Genomic DNA, 12,978 nt, shown 5'->3' with positions numbered 1-12,978 from the left:
TTCTGAGAGTAAGTAAAACATGAAACCACTAAGTGATTGCACCAGCATTTTGCCCAGTCCGAATCCAAAGTCCATCATCTTTCTCACCACCCCCTCCACTTCAGTACAGGAAGCTGTTTGAGAAGGGCCTGTCAACAGGTTACCATTACTACTCTAAGACATGAACTGAACCATTATGTTCAGGGCTGACCCTGTGTTTGCACAGGGCAGGATACAAAATTAAGTATTGTCTCTGCCCTCCAGCAGCTCCCTATCTATTCCTACCGCTAGAGTAAAAAGCAAACCATGAGAAGGGGTATAATAAAGACTACTGCAGAGATTTATGAGCATGAAATGTATATTCTCCTGGGAAGCATAAAAGAACATTTTACTGTTAAAGCTGGTCTCTGAAGGCAGGGAAACTTCAGGAAATGGCAACATGTGGGACCTTTCAAGCAGGGAGAACAATATGAACCATGAAAGGGCTGGAAACCTGAAGGACACATTCAAGGATGAACAAGTTTTGGGGGGCCACAGCAGCAGAGGAAAAATAATGAGAATGGAGAGGAGTTGAGACAAGAAAAATAGCTTTGAATTTGAAATCACCATTAGCTGACTGTAGAGAGGCTTACATTCCAAGTAGTCTTAGAGTGTATTCTTTGCTTCGGACTATGATATTTGCATAAAAGGGAGTCTCAAAAGTTCCTCAGGGAGGTTTGGAAATCTTCTCTGGTGTCCACATACAGGATGGAGGACCAGAGCCTGGGAGTTCAGGCAGAAGTGCTCACTTGCTTGAGGGTGAGAATAATGGGTCTGCTTCTAATTATCTTGCTCTGATCTTTATGTTTTTCTGACACCTTGTGAGATAGAAGCCCAAAGCCCCAGTGTGTGTCTTTTACAGGCAATGGTCCACAGCTGGGAGGTAGTGAATTTGCTAACCATCCCAATTAAATATTTAGGACAGGATTATTGGGAAATGTGTCAGAATTTAAAATATACAGTTGCACAAAGATATCTCTATGCATTCCAAGCCACAGTGAGGAATCAACAGAGGGCTCCTAAGGTAATGACTCTAGCAAAGCAAAAAGGACTGATTCTCTCCTCTCTCAGAATCCTAGAGAGAGAATCTTGATCATGGAATTCATTTTGAAGAAAGGAACACAACCATCAGGGCAGTGCCCAACTGGGGAAAAGCTCCGAAAAGAAAAGAAGCTCTGGGATCTATCTCACGGAGGTTCATGTACTGGCACTCATGGTCTACACAACCCATTCCAATGCCAGGAGAGCAGTTTTGAGTTTCAGATCTAACTGGTTCTGGTTAATTCCTAGGCAGGGCTGGTTGTCTGTTCAGAGACTCCTTCCCACTAGGAGGTAGACCAGGAATGGGTTGACTGTGGACCCAGAAGACAGGCAGTCTTCAAACCAGACACTCCTAGTGTGCCCAAGCCTGATTTGTGCCTAGTATTGGCTGAGCCTGGACACCTGCCGTGCACATTTGTACAAGTCTCCTGGTCCTGGCGTCTACTGTTCTCCCCATCCCTCCAACCTACATGGAAGACATTCTGGGTCCATTTGCCCCCGACAGAAGCAGATTTAGTGGAGCCATGTTTTATACTTTTTTACCTATTACCCTCATACTCTTAGGATCCTGATATTTTGCCATAAGTGCCAGGTTAGACCCCTTGCTCACCACCATCAACCCATGCTAGGCCAATGGATCATAAGCTTTTAAAAATAATGTATATTAGGCTACAGTCTTTCCCATCGGGTCTTGTTCTACCTTAGGATTTCATCCTACTCCTAACCCATTAGACCATTCATCATGCCACACCACCCCCAAACTTAAAGTCATTTGGAGGCAGTGTGATCTTGGGTAAGTTAATAAACTGCTCCCTGTCCTAGTTTATGGATAAGTATGGATAAATTATAACTCCTTCAGAGAACTGTCAGGATAATAGTATCAAGTCTATGAAACCGTTGAACACAATGCTGACCTACCACCAGCCATCCTCAGATAATGAAGGATAGCATGGAGAATGGCACTTCTGGGGGAGATGATGAGAATGTGTGGAAGAGAGTGGAAAATATGAGGGCTATTTTTTTTTCTTTTCAATATCTACCTCTTTACAAAATACTGAGCTTCAAGACTCCAGGGTGTGACCCACTATAGAGACTGTAGCCCAAGGTGGACCACACCAGCTCAGCAGCTCACCTAACTCTGGACGGAGGGTGATAGTCTCTTTTACAGCTGCTTTTCATCCTTCCTGACACTACCTATCTCTGGAGAAAACCTGCTAAAAGTTAGGGTAGGAACTGTGCTCGTAAACCCAGGTGTCTTAATAATTTAGGCTGTGTCAGGTGTCCCTTATATCTGCTCCCATAATGCCCTACATTTGCTTCATCATAGGATTTGCACTGCTACACGAGATTCTTATGGTCTGTATCCCTGCAAGACTGGGATCTCCACGAGGGCAGAGAACATGTTGTCTGCCCTGCTGCACTATGTGGGAGAGAGCCTGGCACACAGTGGGGCTCACTGATCCCTTGTAGAAATGAATGCATGACTGAATTAAAGCAAAGGGCCCAAGGGATTCCACAGGCAGGAGAATCAAAAACAGATGGAGGACAGAGTAACTACAAAGGCAATAATACAGCATCTGATGTCTTACCTCCAAGTTCCCAGAGAGCTGGTTAGGGTTTAGAGTAGACATGTTTTCTCAGTGTTTTCCACCAGGAAACTCTGAAGCCTTATTTTTACCCTCCCACAGTACCTGGGGAGCTACACGGGTCTTGCCCAAATAACCTCAGGTCTGCCTCTGCTCCATTTCTTTGCTCTGGATAAGCATTAGCAAGATATTTTAACCTCAGCCTCATTCCTGTGAAATGCAGCTAAGGGCACTCCTGTGTGCAGCCCCATGACCCTTGGGGGTAAAATTATGTAAGGCCTGGTGTGCAGATGAAGATAGAGACAGATAACAAGTAGTACTAAGAAGAGAGCACACATTGTATTCTTCTCCATCTGCCTGAATTCATTTTTAATAAAGCAAACAATGAATGTTTGAGTTTCCTCCTAAAATATTTTGACTAGCAATTGCATGAGTGGGAAGGTTTTAACCAGGCTGTCTCCCAAAGAGTAAGTAAAGAAAACGAAGTGAAACACGCTAATTTTGGAGAAAATTAAATTACAACATGGCTGACATCAAGCAATCGGGTAACATGTTATCGTGTAAGAGAGGGGAAACAGTTTCCCAAACTTGTACTATAAGGAGCCTACTCTACTACCCTAGGATTTGGCCCTATGTGATAGTCTGGGGTGCTAGATTGTACCCTGTAGAATAAGAGGTGTTTCGTTGACATCTTCACATAGCAAGACCAAGTGACTCCAAACCCAGAAAGCTCTGAACACACTGGACCTCAGCCTTAGTTTCTCCCTCACTCAGCTGATCTGCACTGAACTTCTTCATTCCAAAAAGTCCTCAAATTCATTAGCAGTCCTCTGTGTCTGCTTCTATGCTCATTCCAGTCCTTTCCTTGTTCCTCATTGTATAAGGTACAAGATAGAGCTTTTTCTTTACCCCAAGCCTAGAGCTTAAAGAATCTGAGGACCCCTGTGGGTTCTGACTGCTGGAGGGAACATACTGCTTTTGATGTTCACATTTCCTCTCTTCAAGCTTGAAGGGCCATGCTTATGCCACATGTGGTTCAATGCATTCCATGCTCTTCCTGAGCAAAGCAGGATATTGTCCTTTAAAGTTCTTTTGTTCTGTGTGAAGGTTTCAGTTAATATATGTATATAGAGGCAAGGATGCTGATCTTACAATTAATTTTTCCTCAGCTTCTCTCTGAGAATTAAAATATTAAAATTTAAACTCTTACAACAGTGTATATAACACTGCACAACTGTAAGCTTCCTCTCCCTCCAATAAGCCTTGTGTTTCCACGCACTTTCCAGAAACCCTAGCACTGCTGAGTGGACAATCCCAGACCAGCATTCTGGAAAACAGATAGGTGACCCAATTGTCCCCACACTTCACCCAACAGACAGCTAACCATCAGAAATGAGCATGAGGTGGGGCATCTGGGTGGTTCAGTCCGTTAAATGTCTGACTCTTCATCTTGACTCACGTCATGATCTCATGGTTCGTGAGACCAAGCCCGGTGTCACGGGCTCTGCATTGGCAGCATGGAGCCTGCTTGGGATTCTCTCTCCCCTTCCTTCTGCCCTTCTTTCTCTTTCTCTCTCTCTCTCTCTCTCTCTCTCAATAAATAAACATTAAAAAAAATGAAATGAGCATGAAGGCATCCTAGACCAGCCAATCTTTTGCCAGTCCACCCTGATGAAGGCACCTAAGGCAGATCAACAAGCATCAGGGGAGCCCAGTCCAGATCAAAAGAGGTGCTCATGCATAGGTCTGTGCTCAATACCAAACACACTGTTTTAAGCCACTAAGTGCCATGGTGGCTTGTTATGCAGCAACAGATAAACAATACACTAACATTTATGACCATCTCATCTCTTGTCCTGCATCTGTGTCTGCCTCAGTTGTTCAGAGAATTCATGAGTGTGTTATCTCCAGCATGGAAGAGCCTGGGTGAACAGCTCTGCAAGTTCAGAGAGACCACTTCGGAACACAAATGGTACTATAACACAGATTTGTTTGTTTTTTGGTCACTCTCTGTGCCCCCAAATACTTGTTGAGGTTGTCATGAATACCACGTACAATCCCCTTCTCCATTTTCTTAATAAATGTGATCATTTATAATGTGTTTTTTTTTTCCATCTATAATGTTTAGTTTCAGGAAATGTAATAGCCAGGCTGGACAAGAATAATCAGAAAGGCTTCTTGGAGAATGTGGAAAAGTACCTAAGTTCTGAAAATGGGTTAGACTTAGTTAGACATTGAAAGGAAATTTCCTGTCCAGGGAAGGGAGAATCGTGCAAAGAAAGGCATTGATTGATTCACCCAACATGATTGAGCAGCTACTCAGGGTCAAGTCCTATTCTAAGGAATATAGATAAATCAGTGAACAAAACAGACAAAAGTCCTTTAGGGGGACAGGTAGTGAGTAAATAAGTAAAATATTGTCAGATGGTGATAAGAGCTGGAGAAAAATAAAAATAGGGATTTCTAGGGGTTGGAGAGTGGGTTGCAATTTTAAATAGGGTGGTTAGAGAAGGGCTCACTCAGATGACATTTGATTTATGTCCTAAAGGAGATGAGATTGTAAGTTTTGCAGATATACAAGGAAATAGCATTCCAGGCAGAGAAAAGAGCATATGCACAGGCCCCAGTAGATGAGCACATCTGGGGTTTTCAGGGAAAAGCAAGGAAGTGAGTATAGCTGAAAAAGGTTGGTTTGGGGGTGCGGGGGTGGAAGGCAGTAGAAGATGAGGTCAGAGAGGAAATGGGAGGAGGGCTTTGAGCAAAGGATGGTATACTATAAGCTTGGTTTCAGAATAATAACACTGGCTGCTGTGTTGAGCATAGACCTTTGGGGCGCAAGGGTGGAAAATGAGAACCCCATCAGGAGATCATTAGCATAATCTAAAAGAGAAGTGACGGTGGCCTGTGCTACAATGCTAGCTGTAAAAGTGATACAGAATACAGCACTGGGAACTAAGGTAAATTTTGAAGGTAATGCTGAAAGAATCTGCTTATGTATCGGATGTACTCTGTGACATCAATAGAGGAATGGGAACAGGTCTATTGTTTCTTAATTTGCTATTTAGAAGGAGGCACAATCAGATTTAGATGAAAAGATGAGGAGTTTGGATCAGGACAGGAAAACATGGCTTGTGATGCAGTCTGGGTACTACAATTTGGTCAGTGTGCCTGGGCAATGTGTCATGGGCATGAAAGCAGGGGGATGAGAGTCTAGGGAGTTTGGGTCAAGGTAATGGAAGGCTCCTGAAGGTCTGAAATAATAGAGTCAAGAATTTGAACGCTTTCCTGACTCTGGGAATGGGGTCATAGAGAACCAGGAAAATTCTTGGAAACCAGTTGTCTACTAGTGCCATTGAGACGATGGTTGTGGAGGGAGCAGATGATAAAAATCAGGGGCTACCCACTCCAATACTCACGGCAGCTGGTAAGGAAATAAATGAGGGAAGCAGGATATCAGAAAAGCAAAAGCAAAAGGTCTCTGGTAAATGCAGACTCTCAAACTCCGTGGCCAGGGAACAACAGCTCAGGTGGTGACTGAGATTGCCAGCAAAGGAAGTCCGGGCCCTCTCCGTGGAGGGGAGTCACTATGTACCTCCTAGGTATTGTGGCCACATATGAAAGCCGCCCCCGCATCGCCAGATCTTCCAGTAATTTTTTTTTTCATGGAAGCTAGAACTCTGGATTCTTATGTGAACTCTCTATAAATTTGGAAACCAATTTATGTAAACACAAGCACAGACGCTGTGGGCAAGCAAAATGCACCTCGAGGAAGAAGCAGCCCACAGGCCGCTTGGTTGCAGCTTCTGACACGGACGGACATTGTAGCATCCCTGCTTTCCGGGAAATCTGATTCGGAGTTCTAGTTCCGTAGCCAGGCCCCTTGGGGCATCGTGCTCCTCCTTACCTTTCCTTTTCCATTAATCACCCTCAGATAATAAACAGTTGGCCCATTCCTGGGCCAAGGTCCTTGTAACTCTGATGAGATGATATGGCCCCGAGGTCCAATGACATCACCAGATCTTTCTCTTCTCCTCTCATCAGAATTAGAGCTCCTGGCAATAAGGTTGGTAGCCTTTCCACTGACCCTCTTCACACACTATTTCCTACTGCAAGCACTGTACTTTTCTGTTGCAAAGCTTCCTGTGTGCGCAAAAGGGTGCATGGCTAGAAGTCCAGAGAATCTGAACCCCTGGGAACAGGGCTCCCTGTGTCAATGAGTATATCAGGTTCGGTGCTTTTGGGGTAGGACAACTTGGAGGCACGTTCTACACCATCCCTAGAGGTCCCAGCCAGAGTGAGCCCCAACTGCCAACAGTGGCAGCATACTCACTAACACACCCTACATTGACTTCCTGCCCTTCCTTATCTTATTTTCTCACTCCCTTACTGGTATATCCTGGCACAAGTACTCACACTGAAGTCCTTGTCCCGGGGTCTGTGGGACAAAGCAGCCTGTGCTTCCCTTCCCTGGGTGGCCAGAGCAGGAGTGGTATTAGGATGAGTCCCACCGACATTTGAAAGCTCCTCAGCTGGGATTGGACCCTTAAGCATGTGGGGACTCTGTGACAAACAAGCTGATTTTTGCCCTTTCCAAGCCCGGTTTTATTGACAAATGCATAAAACTCTGCTTGAAACAAAATGTTTTTAACTCCGTTGTAAACAAGCTAATCCTTGAACAAAGCACTCCCTCTGTTTCCTCTCCCCTCAACCCCCCACACACAATTTGTTCAGGATCCTTGGTTGACCTTTTAATTGTATTTCAGGGGTGGATGGAGAGAAAAAAAATCAAAAGTCACACATCTGCATTCATACAAGCAAACGGCTATAGCTTAGGACAAAATCTGTGATCAAGAAAGGGACAGGGCTCTACCAGCTGTCTAGATAAGCCAGCAACCTTTCGAGCCCAACAGAAGCCAACCTCTGCTCCCCAAGCATGCTCCCCAAGCACAGAGCTTTTTGGGGAATCCCTTTGGCTGGCCTAATTGAAGACTGCTTGCATCCGTTCAGCTGACTTAAGGAAAAAGAAATAGGAGACAGACAGCTTAGACAAGCAATGGACTCAACACAGCCCCGGTCCTGATGTCTGGGGCTTTGTGTGTCTTTCCCCCACAGAACCAAATTTCTCCTTCATCTTTCCCTGTCTCTCTTATTATTTTTTTTAAATGTTTATTTATTTTTGAGAGCACAGGTGGAGAAGGGGCAAAAGGAGAGGGGGACAGAGGATCCAAAGCAGGTTCTGTGCTGACAGCAGAGAGCCTGATGTAGGGCTCTCATGCAGGAACTGCCAGATCATGACCTGAGTTGAAGTCTGACACTTAACCAACAGAGCCACCCAGGCGCCCCTATCTTATTCTTTCCCTGATGTTTAGATGTTGAATTTCTCCTAATAGTGTAGCAGGTGCAGTCAAAAGAAGGTTAGATTATTATCTAGATTGTGATGGCAAAGAATGTGTGTCTTCTGTTTTCTGATGTGTCCTCAGTGCCTCACACAAGGTCTGCACATAGGAGGCACCTAATCACTAAGTGGGGAATAAGTAAGCAAGGAAATAAATAAGTCCTACGGAGTTTCAATATAAAAAGAAAAATATTATTTATAATAGCAAAACAAACTAATTGTTATAACCTTAATCATTAATACATTTAAACCAACAACACACACACACACACACACACACACACACACACACACACACCAGTTCCTGGTGCAGAAAACACACAGCAATGTTCCAGATTCCGAAGGAAGGTTTAGGCAATGTGTGTTCAGTGTAGCAGGGATGTTGTTGCTCTGCACCTTTTTTTCAGCTTATTCTCCGCAGTTGTAAACAAGTTCCCAGCATTTAAAACCCATGGTAAAACCATTTTTCTCTTTGTTAACTTGTTAAGCCCCATTTGCCTCAGATTTGCTGGCTCAGTGATTGCTTAAGGCTTCTCTCATTCAGTTTTCTCACCCATAAAAGTAGTTATAATCATAATACCCACCTTACCAGGTTCTTATGAGGGTTACGCGAATTATTCCAGGAAAAATACAGAGAACGGTATGTGGCACATGGTAAACCCTTGAAACCGTTAGCCATTGGATTGATCTGACTTCCGAACAATGGTAGCGTGAACAAGATAACAGGAAGCTTTGTCTGCTCTAAATCCCCTCAAATTCTTTATGCCTTCCCCCAAAATGTCATTTCCCAGCATTAGGTATGACTAAAACTGGTGACAACTTTACACATTTCATAGAAACCAAACTAATAAGCATCTCTCCTCTTCTTCACTGTCCTACCCATGCTTGACCAGCACCACCTCGCCAGTTTCTATCTCAGAAATAAACTCTCTGAGAGTAAGACTGAAAGAAAAGCCAGCCCTGACACCAGCCCCCTTTGCTGTCCCTTGTGGGTCTGACAGGCTCCAGCCCTCATCCCCCGTAGCACTGGGAGAAAGCTGTTTCAAGCACCACCCTCTCAGACATATCCCTTGGCCTCAGAAGTTCAAATCTTGGGCTTGGAGGGCAGGCCTCTGCAAAGCAAGAGAGCTGTGAAGGAATAGATGGAAGGAAGGATGTCCAAGGCCCAAGATTCCCAATCAGTCCTTGAGAATGTACTTTCAGCCCCTATGCACACAACTGTGTGCTTCAAATGTATTGAAGCCCAGAAACAAGACTTAGGAGGCAGGTAGATTTAACACAGACCAAAGAAGTCCACTCAGTCCCTCACAGAGGATACAAATGCTTGAGTTTTGGCTTTGAGGAAACATATAGATGGGTGGGAAATGGAGAGATGTAATGAAAAGCTTTCTAAGGCTGCAACGTGGCTTTTGTGACCTGATTGTCAGACGGGCTATGCTCTAACTGAAGTTTCACTTATGGCCCATACGGATGGACTCTTGTTAAAAGCAATCCCGTCTCTGCCATGTTCTGCCATGACTTTCTTGTTACAGTTCTCCGAGAGAGAAAGAGAGGGAGAGAGAAGGAGAGAGAGACATGAAATGGCAGAGAGAAAGACAGACAGAGACAAAGAAACATAAAGACAGAGAAAGAGACGTTTAGACACGTTAGCAAGGCAGCCTGCCAAATTAAACATGGGAATAGCTACTCGGGAATTCATGCATTTAAAATTTAAATATAAACAAAAATCCAGACAGAACGAAACTTGATTCAAACTAATTCCAAAGGGAAGACTTGGCATTAGCCTTTAGGAGGAATGACTAAGAGGACCTGAGAGTGTAGCTGCCCATGATACGGTTCGGTGAAACAGCCATGATAAATAAATCCTCACTGATACCTGTGTATTCATTTCCCACGGCCGACCAAACCAAGTCACAAGCTCAGCGGCCTGAACAACAGAAGTGCATTGTCTCAAAGTTCTGAAGGCTGGAAATCTGAGATCAAAGTGTCAATGGAATTGATTTTTTCTAAGGACTGCAAGGAAGAATCTGTTGCCTGTGCCTCTCCTTGCTTCTGGTGTTTTGTTGGCAGGCTTTTGTGTCCTTGGCCACTGCGGCATAACCATGGTCTCGGCCTCCATCTTCACATGCATTATCCTTCATGTTCACGTCTGCCTCTGTATCCAAATTCCCCCTTCTTACGAGGACACCAGTCCTACTGGATTTGAAAGCCCCCTTTATGACCCCATCTTAGCCTAATCATCCGTAATGACCCTGTTTCCAAATATGGTCCCATTCACAGGTCCTGTGGGTTAGGACTTCAACATCGTTTTGGTAGACACGATTCAACCCATAAGAAGGTGAAGGCTTCCGTTCTTATTTTTCAACACAAAAAACTTCCTCAAGTGAGCAGAACTTTAGTTCACTCAGTTTTATTTTGCTTAGACACATTTAGTTATTCCAAGAACTCATTTAATTGGGTACTGCACACTGAGCAAAATTTTGTGATGATTTTTTGGCAGGACAGAGTAGTCCAATCTATAGGTCAATTTAGAAACTCACCAACTTCCTCAGGTACTAGTTGCGTAGGCTGCTGTAAAAAATTACCATAAACTTGGTGGCTTAAAACAACATAAACGTATTCTCTTACAGCTCTGAAGACTGGATGTGTCAAATAGGTTTCACTAAGACTGAGATCAGGGTATCAGCAGGGTGGCATGCTCTCTAGAGGGTGTAGGGAAGAATCTGTTTCCTTGCCTTTCACAGCTTCTGGTAGCCACCTGTATTCCTTGTCTAACCTTCTTCCATATTCAAATCGCATTGCTCCAATCCCTGCTTCATTCATCAATTGCCTCCTTCTCGTCTGTAGTAAGTAATTATATATCCACTTCTGCCTTCCTTTCCTGAGGACACTTGGAATTTCATTTAGGGCACACCCAGATAATCCAGGACAATCTCCCCATCTTAAAAGCCTTCATTTAATCATATCTGTAAAGTCCTTTTGCTAACTAAGATAACATCCTCAGGTTCCAGGGATAAGGATCTAAATATATTTGGGGAATATTCTGCAGCTTACCACACCAACCGTCCTAGATTGACTCATCCTAGTACACCTTATTTTCACAACCATAAATCTTTCCCATAAAAGAGCACTAGTTTGCTAGATATTTCCTCAATTTCCAGTTTTCTTCTCAGATGAAGTTTCTTCTATTCAACATCTTATCAAAGAAGAGACTGATTTCAAGCACTATGACACCCCATTGATCAGAGCATGAAGGGATCTGAACTATAAGAATATTTATAACTGTTATTAACCTTCAATCCTACAGACACACCATAATTTCTCATGCATTACCATGTTGACAAAATCTGCACTATATGTTTTCTTCAGGATGCTAGGAATGCAGCAGAATCTTTCTGGCAAATCAAATAATTTCAAGTGTTATAAATTGGGGATGTTTAGTATCTCTTCCTTTAAATTTACTCCCTAATAATTTTAAGCCATTATTTTACATGAACTCAGAGCATGCTCCTGTCAAAATGAATACAAGGACAAATGTGCCACATTTGCCACTTGTAGAGATAAGACTACTGTTCAGAAAATATTCTCTCTTCCTCTCCCCATCCCAGCCTCTATGGAGAAAGTCTACTTTCTATCTATTGATGTTGAACTTAACTCTGTCACCTGTTTTCAATATGGATATGGGCACAAGTGAGAATGTTTATCAGTTTTGAGTTTCAGCCTTTAAATGTTTGTTGCAAACCCCTGAGTATGTGTTTGCACAGCATTTCATAGCAATGGTAGAGAGACATGGCCACTGTTTTATTTAATCATCGTAAACCAAAAGTAGCTTCAAAAAGCAATTGACCTGATATTTGATTTTTAATTAATGTATGGATAAGAAATATAACATCAAAACACCCACCTTTAATTTCAATCAGCAGATTTATTATTCCTCAAATTATGTTTTTATTAATATCAGTTATTCTTAAGTTAAACTATCAAGTAAACAGCAGGATATGAAATTATACATACAGTGTGATCTTAAGTGTGTCAAAGAATCCACAAAAATATGATAGTGTATTATTTGGGGTAAAGTTTATTTATTATTTGACCACACTGTTGCTCACCAAATATGACTTACCCTAAAGGATTTATATATTTGCCACATAGTATTCTATATTATGTTTGTGATGTAGCTGAAATACATAACAATTCTTGTTCTTGGGGAAAAGAAGCCAGAAATTCATTTAGGAAGTTGAACCATGGATAAAATTATGAAGTTATGATAAGGATGATTATGGACAGCAAAGAGGTATGTGTCCATGATGAGTATTAATTTTGAATGGACATTTCAGGTGAAGTTTCTAATGTCCTTCTCTGCAATATGTTAGTTGGAACATTGTGTTTTTCTTTCTTAAAATCAAATGTTATATTTTTTCTTTCTCAGCTAAAAGATGATGGTGTGCAATACATTTTCAAATAATGGAAATAAAAGCTTCAGAGATATTGTCCTCCCATATTGTACTATGACTTAGCTTATATTTTTAAATAACTATTTTTTTAACATTTATGATATCATACCCACAAAAGGTTTGAACATAAAAAAGAGATGACTCTTAAATCATGATGAATTATATGAATTTTCCCTTTTCTTGCTTAGAAGCCGGGAGTAAAAAAATCCCCACTAACTTATACAAAGAAGATGAAGGCATCTGAAGTTGTCATGTCATATATTTTCCAAATTCATAAAAGAAGGGTTTATATTTTCTGAATATTGAGGAGCAGGAGACCATTAAGGGAGTCGGGAGATAAATGATGTCAAACCACAACTTTCTAAAATTATCTCATTAAATAATAATTTTCATTTATTAAGGTGTATATGTATTCATTCAGCAAGACTGAGTTGTACCACACATTGTTTTAAACAGGGAAGACCAGAGATAAACAAGAAATTAG

This window comes from Prionailurus viverrinus, chromosome D2 (assembly GCF_022837055.1).
Source record: "Prionailurus viverrinus isolate Anna chromosome D2, UM_Priviv_1.0, whole genome shotgun sequence".
Taxonomy (NCBI): domain Eukaryota; kingdom Metazoa; phylum Chordata; class Mammalia; order Carnivora; family Felidae; genus Prionailurus; species Prionailurus viverrinus.
The sequence above is the reverse complement of the archived record's forward strand: the minus strand, read 5'-3'. Positions refer to the sequence as shown.